General features: G+C 28.9%; 1 protein-coding gene across 1 annotated transcript in view; it reads left to right on the top strand.

The window, feature by feature from the left end:
• The first annotated feature begins 12,029 nt into the window (after nt 1-12,029).
• The window catches only part of LOC121117643 (uncharacterized), a 50,772-nt gene continuing 47,025 nt past the window's right edge, over nt 12,030-15,776 (top strand). Inside the window, exon 1 of the mRNA XM_071888548.1 lies at nt 12,030-12,246. The gene's annotated coding sequence lies outside the window, so the exon portion shown is untranslated. The remainder of the gene's footprint in view (nt 12,247-15,776) is intronic.

Here is a 15,776-nt window from a genome sequence, read left to right on the forward strand (position 1 = left end):
GGAGTACGTATATAATTTCAAAAGTGATTCACCTTTTACGAATAACTCCCTATGATGAAGAAATTACCATACAGATTCTCATGATGCAGATGACTTTTTTAAAATTAAATAAGAAAAAAAAATATTTCAGACAGATTCGGAAAGAATGAAAAGACTTTCAAAGGGGGTCGTTGATATCTTTTGCTCTTTTGTGAAGTCCCTTAGATGGAAATTCCTACCAGAGGTTCTCTCATTAATATGAAGGCTCAGACAAGTGGAGTCGATTATGCAGGAGAAACAGTAAATTCGGGTGAGCTGATAAATAAAATGGCCTTCGAACAGTACAGGTTAGCTTTTTGGAGTTATGTACCAGTTCCAAGACGTGCATTTTCGATACATCTTTTATTGTTTTTACTTTTTTTTTTCCCGCTCAATTCTACCCTCTAATGTGAAAAGCTCAATCGTTTGAAGCTGGTGATCGAACAGAAGCGGTCAACATTAGTGAAAGGAAACAAAAAGACATTATCAAGAAAACACAATGCTGTATACATTTTTTGATGACGTGCCATAAGCACTGGGAATTCGGATAGGAAGTTCTTTTTCATCCATCCTACAGTTCAGACCTGGCACCAAGTGATTACCGTTTGTTCCTGTTTACGGCCAACACGATTGGTGGTACAAATTTTGTCTCAATAGAGGCCTGTGAACATTAGATTGCCCGAGTTTTTTGCCAATAGGTACAAGGGCTTCTACGAGAAGGGTATAATGAAGCTGGATTCTCGTTGGAAACAGGCTATCAAACAGAACAGGTTATAATTTACTTAAATTGGATGATTATAACACTTCTTAAAAGTATTGAAATATTGTGAAAAATACGAAATTAGTTTTTCTGTACTTAATAGAATCTATGCTTTTCTAGGGATCAATAGTTATTTATCCCAGTGTAATTTTTTATTTATTAAAGAGCTTATGGTCCAATACGGTTCCTCACCTTATTTATACACTAAGATAGTTGAAGTATTGACTATGTAAGAGCGAGTTTAGAAATAGGATGAAATTCATTTCGTCTGATTGTATAGCTTTCTACCCTATTAAAATAACAAATGCGGGAAAAGGGTTTGGAGACAGGCCATAGGATTACCGGTGTATGTTAGGAGGACAAATATTTTGTTTTTCAAACGTCTAATATTTTATGTAAAAGACAGTGATTGTTATCAAACTATTAATACATCTGTCAAAAATGAAATTATGTTCTCCGTATATTTAATACTAACGAACAGCACCCAAAAATTTATTGTCAAATAAAAACATGAATAATATTAAAATACAAATTTTTCAAAACAGTATGTCAAAATATAAAATTTTGCTTTAAAATAAACAAAAAATCATTCATAGATATGCATTTTTCGATATTTGCTTGGACATTTTCAATCGAAGTTTATTAAAATTGAGGTAAAAAAATTGAAATAATTGCGGGTCTGTATTGATGTAGGTATTTTTAATGTAGTACTAGTATAAGCTAAGTATAAAAATATTTCCTCACAAATGACATTCACGATACTTATAATTATTTCCGTATAATTTCTTCACTATTCTTCAAATTTATTTTAAAGAAGATATAATATAGACACCAATTACAAAATTAGAAAGACTTACAATATTATTTTCAAGGATTGGAAACTTGGAAAGGTTCGTAACTACCTAATTGGCTATTCCTTGATTGTTCTCTGTTGATGTACATAAATTAGCGTTGTTATCATCTGTTTATAGTTTGTATTCTTATATGTAAAAAAAGTGAATATGTACAAGGGTGGTTTGAAAATTTTCTGACCTCAATGTGAGGATGTAGCACTCGTAAGTAAAATATAGTCACATATATCTAGGATTTTTTAGACAGTAACTCACCAAAGTTTGAGTCATTTTGTTATGCAATAGTAGTGTGTTTTTGTGAATTTTTTTATTATTTTTGAATATAGTATCCTTGTAACTCTACACATATCCTCAGCATTATTCCCATCTCTGTAACCTCCCCCTTTTTTAACTTCGCTGTAGACTATGTTGATAAAATTTAATGAAAAAATTCAGATTTTTTTCTCCACAAAATCTCGAGAATTGCTCGAGTTCAGAATTCCGTATTCCACGAGGGACGACAGAATAATAATTCCTCGGAGGAAAACTACAAGGCATCAGATGAGTGAAAAAAAGCCATATAATTCTGGGACTCTTGGCTCAAAGATGAATTCCATCCTTGGCAAAATTTTGAGCCCGTAATTGTTTCTTTATTTATGAGTCTTTCATTAGTTTTTATGTCCGTTATAAAAAAAAATATATAAGATTGTTTTTAAATTTGTAATATTGAGACAGATTTTAAGAAAGAAAAAATAAAAAAAAACAAGAAAATAAGTTTATTTACTATTACATCTATGTAATTATAATTCAAAATATGTTACATTTAAAAGAGCCAAATTATGAGAAAAGGTAAACAAAAGAATAATAATGGTTTGCTCAAATAACATGGCCAATTTACAAGCATGTTAGAGTGACAGTTTGTAAATAATGCTCAAAATAGAAGAAACTTAGACTTACATTTTCAAATTAATACATTTAAAAATAAAGTATTATTGATTTTTCGTTTTTGTAATGATTTTAGTATCTATACATGTTAGATAAAAATACAAAATGACGTAAAATAAGAAGTAGTAATTTATGTATTAAGAGATCCAAAGTCGTACTCCACAACGAAAGAGTAAAAAGAAAACGTTTTCCTCCAGAGCTGATATTTTTTTCTAATAAACATTTATCTTATCAAAGTTGACATAGAAATGGTCTTGATTGAACATGATTGAGAGTGAAAGAGTTCCAAGAGGGAAAAATAGGCATCTGGATAGTGAGAGATTAAATCCAGTAAATATAGAAAGGAGATCACTGATCATTGATTGAGAAATAGTCTAGCATCATGATTTTACCTACCATCTGGGATTGAGAAAGTCTAAAGTAATTTGTTCTGATAAGATTCCTTGGTGGTAAGAGAAGGAAGAGGGAAGTCGAGCCGATTTCTAAAAAGAATGAAATAATATTAGCAGTAATATTCATATAAATATTCAATATAATATTAGTTACTTATTACACAATGATATAAGACTAAGGCCAAGTGAGATGAATCTAAGAAAAGAGATGCACCTTCGTGAACTATTTAATCCCATTGATAAGAAAAGTAGGTAATGTAGATAAATAAGAGCTACTCACCACGAAGTAAAGATAAATCTTCTGCCCAAGGCTGTGATTCATCAAGAATCATTTCTTTATTTCTATCGAGGGAGTTTCTTCCATTTCTTCAAGCATCAAATAAAAACAAGACTATGATTCATTAACGTGCCACAAATCAACGAGTCCTTTCAAAATAAACTCATCATCCGTGATTTCTTAATCCTTCGTACTTATAAAGCATAAACAGTACATTATTCCTTCTTTATTATTATTTATTAATTATTTCATCACTATTTTCACTAACTTTGTAAATAAAAGTTTGTCGGTTCGCCGACGCCTAAAAACAGTGTACTACAGCTAGTACTAAACAGGAGTAAAATAAGGGGTGAAATATATTGTACTTCACATTTCTAAAATGTGAATATGCAAATTTCAATATTCTTATATTAAAATATTTAATCGTGCCAATTTTATTCTACAACATGATTTTTAAACTAAGTGCGATCAATCAATACATAAATGTTGCAAATTGTGATGGAAACTCTGGTGAGAACATGATCCCCCAACTATCTGCTGTAACAATACCAATATCTTAGTACCGGTTCAGGTATCAAAATTGATATTGATATTAAGGTACTTTTTGATAAATTCTCGATTAAAATTATAAAGAAAAAATGTCGTTAGGGCCATTCAAGGACACTGCCAATGACGTGCACAAAATGTTAGTCTGGGATCTACCAGGTAGAAACTAGGATCTTGCTCATAAATTTGATTACTCTTTGAAAATAAAAGAAATTCGTTTGATTATAAATTTGTGGGGTTTTGTCATTGGTCGGGTTTTTTTTTTATGACGTAAAACGCTGCAATTACCAGCTCTAATACCAAATTAGTAAATTACTCTTTAAAATGAGTCAGTACCAGAGTAATGTTAGTGTATTAGTCTGCCCAACAACAACATTCATGACGTAATAAGTTTCAAATCAATCAATCCAAACATTAAACTTTAATTAACATACATATCTCATTATGAAGAACAATCCGCTATTCATACGAACTGACTGACCTATTCATCATTAGGACAATAGGATCAGGGATCGTATTTCAGTCAGGTACATAGGATACTATGAATGTTGTTAGATAGTCGCACATTGTTAAAGATTCGTCATTTCATGCAGGGAACAAAAGAAATGATATACACATGTACATATATAATAAATAGTTGTAGATATTATTATAAAAGGTTTGAAACTTAATATTCATATATTATCTACCTAGATATGTGTAGATATAATTACATATATACATGCTTATATTAAAATGAAGTTAAACCGTGCAAGTAAGTTCAATATTCGCTTATCATGAGTATTATTAATATAATATAGAGAAATAAACTAAAATTCACTTTATGACAATGAATCAAGATTAAAATTAGTGAAACAAAAAGTATAATATTGAACGTTTTCACATGACGTAAGCAATGTTGATGTTAGGTGTCATCTCAGGAATCCTAATACAACAAACAAATTTGATAAAAATAAAAACCTTTTTTTTATCCAGATCAAGAAAAATGGTTAGCTATTGCCATCCATGTATTTGGATGATAATATGGGATCAACAAATAAAAGGACTTAAACCTTTATCGTCTTGCAAGAATATACAATACATATATCTCTAACATCTAGTTTTATTATAAATTAGGTGACCAATCTTCACACTTAATTGAATTAGAGTAAAATTTTCAAGTTCGGACGAGTTCCAATTTTTGAGGTTTGCATCGAGTGGAGTTCGTGTTAGGACAATGCATCAATTTTCGAGTTTGAGTTTTTAAGAATTTCCATTAAATATTTTTCTCCTTCTTAATACAGTGTCATCTCTTATTTTTTTCAGAATTAGAAACCAGTCAGGAAAACTGCGTTAATTTTCGATTTTTAATTTTTTACATACCAAAAATGCTTACGATTTTCAAACTTAGTTATAATGCAATCCGTGAAGTAAGTGAAAACGCTATATGTATATATACTGTACATATATGTAGCCATAATAAGGTCATGTCTCAGGGGTCAAATGAATGGGGTTTTAATTTAATTAGAATTGTAATAAGAAGGGATTTCAGGTCCAATTCACACCTTGTATTTATTTATCAATAATTAAAGAAGTTTTTTTTTTTGTGAAAATATAATTAAAAACTGTTAAAAGTGATGAATTTACTCTGTTGTATGTATCTTTTTAACGTTACATATATAGATATTCCTCATTTGCTTAAGTTATGCTATACAGGGTTGATGTTATCTAGTGGTACACATTTTATATTGTTCAAGAGTAAAATTTAAAAGAGAGGTTTTGTGAGGGCATTTATCGAACAAGATCAATGGAAGTTCGGTGTAAGCATCTGTATTGTGCTGCTCCTTCCTCTCCACAAAAATGAGAGGGCAGACTTCGCCTATGCTAGTCACTTGATTTTTGTTCTGAAGGCAGGTCTCACTTAAGCTGATACATTGTCTGTATGTTCGGTTGTGATGTAGCGGCTGTTCTGCTTATTAAATGTGGCATCATCAGTGGAAAAAAAATCATCAGAAAAGAGCATAACTTTGGTTGAATTTTTGTTTGCCTTGAGAAAATTTGAATATTCTTTGTTTTTTTCCTACCATCTCAGCTTGCTCTGTTCAGAGATAAGATATCTTCTTGTTATCCTCCCCCGTGAATTTGCACCAATTACTTTCCAAATTGAGAATAATAAATGTGTACCCCTGATAAGATTACCCCCCTGTATATACGTACTTAGATGCTTAGAATAGGATTAAACCACTTTTTTATATATTATGATCTCTGACGTTTTTATATTAATCAAATGTAAATCTTATTCACTTGACTACTAATTAAATTATCTTCACAAGCATACATACAAAAATAAAAAATACCTTCTTGTAGTAGATTTATTAATATTGACACTCACTGCTTAAGCCAAGCAGTTATTTTTATAATCAAGAATGTACAATATACATAGGGGAGAGCGGGGCTTGTTGGGGTTCTTCCATTTTTTTCCAAGTTTTTACCAGTCATGCTTCAGCTCTTTCGTGGAATAACCATCTATTATTATGGAAAGAAGTTTTGGAGAGCGCGAGGAGATGGCGGGAGCGAGACTTATAATACTAATTTAAGATTCTTCTTAATATCAGATGCCTTATATATTATTTTGAGCGGATAAAAAGAACTATTGCTATAAAGAGGAGAAACTTCAAAATTTAGAATAGTATTAGTGCAGGTGAATTATTCTAGTTATACATATATTTATTTGATGGTGTATTTTATTACAATTTACAGCTCAGATAGGCAAGAATTCTTCTTTTAAAGGGAGATGTAAATATCACGAGGATCTATTAAATAATGAAAAAAGAAATATAGTTCACACACAACCGGTTTTTTTATATCATCGTTAAGCATTGTTTTTTATTTATAAAAATCCCATCCTTACCTATTAGTGCAGAATTAGCTACTGCTTTTTGTGGACGGTAAATAAACATAATTTGCTGTTGTGACACATTTCCTTAATTTACAACCTCAGAATATTTTTTTTTACGTGTAGAAACTCAAGTTTTAGCTTACATTTTAAAACTTTTTTTTATTAAATAAAACCATTTTTGGTTAATTTAAGAGTTAAATAAAGTTAATTGGTCCTTATATTGGGTAAGATATTAGTGTTTTAAGTCAAATTAATAAGATTATTAGTTTCCTATATTAGCTTTGATTAAATTATATTTGTTTCAATTATACCAATAAACACTACATACGTTGAACATTAAAATTGATATTACCAGAACTAAAATGTTATTAACTATGATAGAAATTTCGGAGCAATGAAAAAATAGATATGATTTGGAGCTTTGCAACAAAAATTCAAATTTGAAAATCACTTTTACAAGCTGAGTATTATGCCTGAAATTGAAAAGTGCAGCAACTAATCCCGTTCTCTCCTAAATCTTGTTTGTATTTTGTAATCAACAGAAATTTTATTGTTCCCTTCTTTTTTGTTGCATAATTGAGTTTTGCATAAAACTACGTCGAAGTACACAATAATATTTTGTTATTTATTTTTTTATTCTAAATCTGTTGCTGCTGCATATATAGTACACGTAAGTAGATAACGACTTTTCCTAAGGTTGAATATTTATGTTCAAGAAAAGAAGACGGAATATATGTAAGTATAATATGTAAGACTGTGTAGATAGATAAGGAGGATTCGCAACCCAGGAGGCCCCCTCTAGGCAAAAAAATAACTATCAAATTATATATGGTAAATAGCTTGCCTCTGAAGTATGTAGTAGACACATGATGAGAACATAATTTCAGGGTCTTTTTGAGTCATTATGCATAATAAATATGTGCGGCATATTTATCCATTGTAATGTCGTTAATCATAATAATCTTATAGCAAATGATGACGCAATGCTCTGATGTCATCATCAAATATTTATGTATGTACTCTCGAATTTCATTCCCATTTGATACAAGATAATAATGACTATACGTATGTAGTATCCATCATTTTCTGTTTAAGATGCTTTTCGTCATGATAATTTATTTAGGGACACAAGTCCAATAATACTTTCTTTATTTATTCAGTCAAATAAAATGGGGGGGGGAATTAAAACTCTGGGAATTATCTCTATTTTTTATTCTAATCGTTATTTAATTGGGCTATCAAAATATATGACGTATTAATGAAGTTACAAATAGGGGGCAATGAAATTATATCCGTTCATCTATATATATATTTACGTATCTTGATCTCCACAGAAATTTTCTCTCCTACTAACAAGAAACATTTGTGTCTACAGAAGTTTTTTATTTTGTATAAAAGTTGAAGTTTAACTTTCGACAAATGTACAAATTTACGTCTATGAAGCTCAACTTTCCCCCATTAAAAATACATAAATTCTAAAATCTATAAGTTGATGAACAGGATTTTTGAGGACTTTTCTTGATTTATTTGGTACGTGTTAGTTTTCATAAAATATTTATGTTATTTGTGGTTGGTGCATTAAATACATACCTAAAAATGGAATTTAGAACAAGGAATGTCAAGGTCTTTTGACAAACTGCATCTCAAATGATTCTCCCTCATCTAAATACATAGATGTTCAAGTCAACAAAAATTTCCTTTTTGAATTCCATATTCAATTGTAATAGTACTTAATGCTTTGAGTACAAATCTTTAATTAGTTTTTCCTTGTAAAATCAGGTTTTTGAGAATTTTTACATTTGAGACAACTTTTGAAAAAAAAAAAAAAAAAAAAATTAAGTAACCCATATGGAAATAAAATTTACGGGTTTTTGTAAAATGTTATTTTAATTTTCATGTGTTTATATTTTCTCTGTGATCTTCCAATTGTGAGAAAATTCAATTTAAAGTTTAAAACACCACCATAGTTTAGAGGCTATGTTTGAAAAGGTATAATGCCTCGATTTTTCAATTTCTTTTTACACCAAAAGAGTTAATTTGAAGCATAAATAGTACAGGTTTAATTTACAAAAGAGTATTTGGTTCCAACTGCTGTAAATGATTGATTTTTTTCTTTGTCAAAAGTTGTCTCAAATCTTTAAAAAGAGACGAAAAAACCCCAAAATTTCAAATAAATGATTCTTAAAAACCAGATTTCATACGGAAAAATGAATTAAAGATTTGTAGTCACGCGTCAAGTTTTACTAGAATAGAATATGGAATTTCAAAGATTTTTGTTTTTAATTTGTGCTCATACAATCGTTTGCAGATGTGTGTCAGGGATGGAGTGAGACCAGGTGGCAAGCTTGTTTGATTACTTACTAGCTAGTTATAGGAAATCCTATTAAATTTCATGAAATTAACTCAATGTAGCTTATAGTTTGATATTAAATAACGTATGAAGTCACCATTTGGCGGAAATTAAAAAAAAAATATGGATATACATATTGTTTTGAACATGTTTTTTGCTTTTTTGTACTACATACTTACTTATTCTAAATCCACAGACTTCATAAATATTTAATCAGGTAATTATTTTTTTGTTGGAGGTGAGGACAGTGAATAAATTAAAATTTTTATTCTAATAATGTAAGTCTTTATTTTTCCATTTGAATTAAATTAAAATCAGAGTCTCATGTGCCAAGGAAGGAAACCTATACTTCGTAGGAAAATAACTATCAACATAAATATTTCCCAGAAATGGCCTGACCATGAACATGATCCTAAACGAAGAGTATTGGCACTTTGCTCTAATGTAAATAGATTGAAATTGAAAAAATGTTGAAGGAAATCACGAAATCAATTCCAATGGAAGGACATAATTAGATATGTTACCCAAATAGAAGTAGTTTTGTTTCTATCCTTATTTAGAACTGAGGACCACGGTCCAGGCCAGTCCCACTTCCCGGTACTTAACGAGAGTAAAATCGATCCCTCGTGACGTCATTGTTTGTTTTTTCCCTTTTTTAAACTACATATTACACGTTGTATAACAGAATAAATTGTACAACTAAGTAAAAATACAATAAGTATGTTCCAATTTTGTTGCATTATATTGAAAACAGGAAAATCTTTGACCAGATATGTGCAATGCTCTTAATACATATTTATAAAATATCTTATTTACCTTAATAAACCATCGACATTTGAAAAATGATTCCAAGGACTGATAAGACCGGTCTTAGAACTATATTTTTCACACAACGTTTTCAAAAATAGTTTTTTATACATTTGATGGTAATCTGTGTTTTGAAAATTTTGTAATCTTTTAAATTTTGACAATTTTGTAATCTTTTAAATTTTGACAATTTTGTAATCTTTTAAATTTTGAACTTGATTTGATTTAAACTGTCTACTTCATTATTAAAAACTTATCGTTGCTAATTAGTGAAACATTACTGCTGACTGAAGCTATACATGACATAATAATTGCAGTATTTTTCTATTATATTTTAAAGTTTCATTAAATTCTTATAATTAACTACAAAATTTTATTATTCTAAAAGCAATTTTTGATGAGTGAAGTAATAAATAATAAAATAAATTATTTTTTATCATAAGAAGTTACAATTTTTTCATGTTGTAATGAATAATACCATTCGGAAAGCAGAAATTATAATAGGTATTTACTAAAACTACAACGACGTCATCTACATAAAATATTATTAGAGGGGAGAAAAGAGTCGACGATTATTGTTCAAAAAAGTGATGATTTCTCTATAAGTATTTTACGGATTCGTGTTTTTTGTGTAACAACATTTCTAAATTTTAAAAAACATACAAATATAAATATAATACATACCCCTTATTGAATATTTTTGATAATGAGGTAAAATACCAACTTTGTTAGTTACCCACATATATTATAATATTTGAATTTACCATGATATAAGTTTAAGTAACGTACTTTTAACTGGTAACTAGACATAAAATTAATAATTCACTAAGCAAATACATACAAATTTCATTAATGAAATTAAAATTCTGTATATAACAATATTAAATATCCTAATAAAATTTTTATCCATTATTAAACAGGATTAAAAAAATTGTGTGAAACTTCAATTAACTACAAAAATTTTGTCCCTACCTTGTAACTATTTGCATCTAGACTCCTTCATATGGACTTTTATGTCATTTGTATAACATAAAAAGTACTTATCTCAATTATTTGTAAGAATATACGTTATTTTCTACTCACTAGTTGTGAAAAAGCATGCAAAAGAGAGGTTATTAGAGGAGTTGGGGGATTTTGCAAAAAATATTTCCCAAAGGCTATTTACGAATGTTTACTATGTGCATAAGTTGTGCCTTAACACAAAAGCAATCATGAACTAAATTAAAGAAAAATAAAAATACATTTCTTTGCAATGTCTTATTTAATAAACTTATCTCGATCAATTCAAATTCATATTCTAATTTCTCTGAAGGCTTGATATACCCAAGAATATTAGCTTGTTTTGAAATTATAAAACATTGTTTAAATTATCATTATAGTGGATTATAGCATTTAAGTACAATTTGCAGACCCTCCTTAGGATTAATCATAATCTTTTGTTAATATAGAAATAAAAATGTACAATTTATGTAGTCCAAACTAGTGTTGTTCGGTATACTTGTAATATAGTGGTACTGACAGATTTAAAACTCAACTATACTAAATTGATATTGGAGCCGTAATTTCAGTGTCATTATGTTATTAAAATAAATCCGATTGATAACGTAATTCTCCAAATTGCTGAGCTGGAAAATTGCCCTTTATAAAATAAAACAATGATTAAAGGTGCCTTATAATTGTCGTCAAATTTCTACACTGAACTCTTCCCACTCTTTCGAAGAAAAATAATGTAATTGTCTCTGTTCGTTGTATGTGAATTGAACTTAAATACATTTTTATTATAAGAAGTATTAAAATTTCGATAATAACAGGGAAAAAATATTGGTTTCGTGAGAAAACTAATTCAGGCCCATTTTTGAACAAAATCATCCTCTTGTATTGACATAAAATTGCTCATAGCTTTTCATTCAAGTTCACATTGCAGTGACGCAAAATGCTCATTTAAAAAATAAATAAAAAAGGAAAATCCTATAGCCACATATGACGTAAATTGAAACTGAATTTTATGAAAATCCACATTCCTAGTAGTCAAAGGATTAAAATGCTTACGTTGATCCAAAAAGAGATTTTCGCCTCCCCCTTATTTTGAGCGTCACATACGGGCCCTCACGCAAGTATTGATGCGTTCCATGATTTCAACAACGATTCCTTCTTCCTTCGTGAATGGATTCGCCGGGCTCTCTTTTATGATATTTCTGTTTTAAGTTAATATATAAAAATCTATTTAGTAATTCATTAAGAAGTGAATTGTGAACATCGTCTCAAAATAGTATGCAAAAGGCACTTGACACACGATTGAACATTTGAAGTAGTGATTGAAAGTGTATATTAATACATGAGAGACTATTATTTAATTACCTCCTTTCCCCCTAATAATAATTAGTTACATCAGAAATAAAGAAGATTGATTGATACCTAATATATATAAATATATAATATTAAGGTAAGAGACGAAATCTTCATAAATTTGTTGTTTTCTTAATTAGGTAAATGCATTTTTTTTATAATTAGTAATACCAATTTTCATAACCAACTTGTTTTCATTTAATTTTCGCCTGGGAAATTTATTTATCAATAATAATGAAACATGTATAGCTATCAAAATCTTGCATGCGTTTTATTCACAAATTATTTTCACATAACGATGTATATGTGTGTTTAAGGGATTAAATGGGCTTCTAATGATGGTGCCTCTAGCATCGTTATTATGATAACATGTATGTATATAGTTCCATATATGAATGGATATAAGCACTTCATCTCAGGTGAAAATTACAAGCATTTACCCTATTACATACTATCCTATAACTAAAAATTAATTCGCTAAAGCTTTTTGGATTTCTTTTTAATGTAGATATTTCAAATGTAGGTATAAAGAATTGTTTTAGATATATGCAATGAGTAGCAAGTGCCATTTTTTGGCAATCAACTAACTGTAATAATACCTAATTATTTGCAAATTTTAGAATTTTACCCTTGAGGTGTCCATAACAAATACATAATTACTCATCAAGACTAATGGGTTGATATATATATTTTATATAAGCCATGGTTGTAAATCCTAAACATTTTTTAGCGTAAGAGTTTTTCTTGTTGCTGACAAACTGAACAGTGTTTTTTTTTTCTAATTCTGCTATAATTATTCTAAATATATATGAAGTGTAACCACAAGTGCGTTTGCTCATGAATGACAGGGAGTAACTCTGATTATTTCTTAAGAAGTTATAAGGGTTGGACTCGGTGTAGAATTGTGTATTTCCATCATCTTTTAGCTTATCACAGCTTTGAGATGAAACGCTATGGCAGCATAGCTCTCTCCTCCCAAGCATACTTTAAATTGTTAGGGTTACAATGTTCATTTTGGGTTTCTTTTTTACGTACCGAAAATGCTTACGATTTACAACTCCAGTGATATACTATATCTTTGTTCCTTCATTGATTGGATCAACTCCGTTTGTTGAGGATCGATGATGGATTTTTCCTATGTTTCAAAAGAAATCCAGACTATTGTTTTTGTATGTATGCATAACGAAGCAAACACAAGAAGAAAAACACAAAGCAATTAAGATATCAAATTTCCTAATTACTACCGACGAAAAAAAAGCTAAAAAAAATTGCAAGAAAACAAGACTCACAATCATACAAAAAAATTACAATTATAATTTTTCTTCTTCTTTTTCCTTAAATTATGCACAAAAAATGTTTTAAATAAAATTGCAATTACCTACTCATATTTTTATGTTACAAAAGACGACTTTTTCATAATAGATTTACAATCTTTTTGCCTATATAATTTATTTAAAAAATAATTTTGTTAGAAAATAGATTTGTAAAGTCATAAAAAATAAATAATAAGTCTAATTTATTATTCTTCTTGAGTTAGTATTGACTCCCAATTTATTTTATGTATTTGTAACAATAAGTAAAAAGAAGGACTTTTATAAAACAAAGCGGATCTCTCTCTCTCTGTCTCAGTTAGGTCATATTCAACTCCCATTATTATAATACTATTCAAGCTACATATAAAAATCATTAACAAGTACATCCCCTAAGAAAGAGAAAATAAAGAGCTCTAGCCGAAAGGAGTTTCTTTAATTAAAAAAACTTCAACTAATATTAACCACTGCTGATTTTTCTTTATGATGATTGTGTTATCTTTTATTATGCTTCAAATATAAAAATGGGAGTATCAATTCATGAAAAATGTTTTATAAAGATTTTCATCTATTATTTGCCTGCATATAAAAGTATTAAACAAATATATATTTTATTTTTTATATATAAATAAGGGAACCCACTGTTTTTACCCGGATTTATAAAGGAATTATCTATAATAAGTTTGATATACATTTTGTATGTTGTGTCGATTTTGTACAAGTTGTAATTTCTAGAATCAGATTGTACAAGTAAACATTTCTACATCTCATTTTATCTGTTTAATTTATCTATGTATCACATCAGTTATTTTAATTACCAGTTAATAATGGATATTATCATTTTATTTTGATATATGAAAATGACTTATTTATTTTGTTTCAAGTAGTAATGTAACTGTTGACATTTGGTTTGCATAATGTACCAAAGAATATCTACTTTTTAATAAGTCGTTTTGATCAGAAGTTTACAAAATCCCAGCAGTAATACTTAATTGAGTGAGAATTACATTTATATTCTTATAAGAATTATCCTCAATTTATATCAACAAATTTTTCTTATTAACCTACCACAAATTACACTTACAGTAGGTAAAATTGATCATCACCATAAAAGAATGAGAAATTGACAGACTTTAATTAAAATACCTTATGGGGTCCAATATAAGTATCTTGAATCAAATAAAGGTTCTTAAATAACGATAGCTAAAATGATTTGATATCTCAAATCATCTCATAAATTAGAATACAGACCCTATAATTGACTCAAAGATGTCTTTAAAATATTGGACTGTACGTATATATTAAGATTTGATGTATTGGTTTGTGTTCAATGTTGTTTTTATGTTGACGCACCACATATTAAAAAAGAGATAAAAATAGATTACAATTCTTGAAGTAACATAGGAAAATGATATCTTTTCCTTAAGGAGGGGTTTTTATTTTGTAGTGAATCAGCAGATCGAATGGCTTTTATTTCGCAACTCTTATGACTTTTGTATGTTGTTATTTTTGTTCATATCTATGATTATAAATATACATTTTTATAGAGGTTTTTATTACCTTATTTTATTTTTTCACTTTGGCTATTTGGTTGTTAACTCTTCTAGAGGCCCTGGCTCATACTTAGCTAGTTTTTATTACCATATCTAAGTATGTATTAATTTATTTTTTCTTCTGCAACAACTCTTCTTCCTGTTTTGTTGTTTAAGTACGGGGATAAATACTTGTAATGTATATTCCACTCTTGGTGACTCTCATACAATATGAAAAATTCTACCATTTGGTCTGGAACGAAAATGACCCTAAAGCAGCTGAGTGTATTATAATAACAAAACATATATTTATGATAAAATATCTATATATTATTAAATCCAGATAATTCCACTTAATAATGACTATAATTATCTGAATACATCATAATACTATTATCTTCAACAGATACTTAAATATTCACGCATAAGTACTTTTTTCATTTCTTCAAACTTTGAGGTTGAGTGATTATTGTTACGTATCTATCAATATAACCCTGCAATTATAAATCATCCCTGATGTTCACGGATGTTGATGATGATAAATAAACGTCCTTTTTCTTCCATACTTATATGTTTACATACCCGCATCATTATCTCCAATCAATATCTTTAATAATAGGTATATCCTATACAGCGATAGATACGAAGTAATAATTAATTCATGGGGGGAAACGTGCAAGTCTCGTTTCCCGCAAAATTACATATGAGTTCGTTACCCACAACTTTGACTGCTTTTTTTTTGTATGATAAATCCTAACACGAGTATGACCACCTTTTTACCTACA

Source organism: Lepeophtheirus salmonis, chromosome 5 (assembly GCF_016086655.4).
Source record: "Lepeophtheirus salmonis chromosome 5, UVic_Lsal_1.4, whole genome shotgun sequence".
Taxonomy (NCBI): Eukaryota; Metazoa; Arthropoda; class Copepoda; order Siphonostomatoida; family Caligidae; genus Lepeophtheirus; species Lepeophtheirus salmonis.